The sequence below is a fragment of the Odontomachus brunneus genome, unplaced genomic scaffold (genome assembly GCF_010583005.1).
Source record: "Odontomachus brunneus isolate Ranch 3 - 2012 unplaced genomic scaffold, Obru_v1 Obru_scaffold_142, whole genome shotgun sequence".
NCBI lineage: Eukaryota > Metazoa > Arthropoda > Insecta > Hymenoptera > Formicidae > Odontomachus > Odontomachus brunneus.
The window spans coordinates 500,002-500,293 of record NW_022639592.1 but is presented as its reverse complement, the minus strand read 5'-3'; positions in this window follow the sequence as shown (position 1 = coordinate 500,293).

Sequence of the window (292 nt, the reverse complement as noted above, 5' to 3'; positions counted from 1 at the left end):
AATATTTGTAAATAGATATATTTACAAAATATTACTACAAATATTTATTTATCGTTTAATATAAATATTGTGTAAAATATTTAGTCTGTATTTTAATAATATTGTCAATAAAGATTTTGATAATATTTTCAATAAAGATTTTTTCCTTCATGTATATAAAATATTTATATTATATTTATATAATATTTTTAAGAAATAATTCGAAATAAATATTTACCATAAACCCAGTAAGCAAATTGAGCGCAGACTGCGCGCAGATTGGCAGTAAATTTGATCAAAAACCTAGCAATCG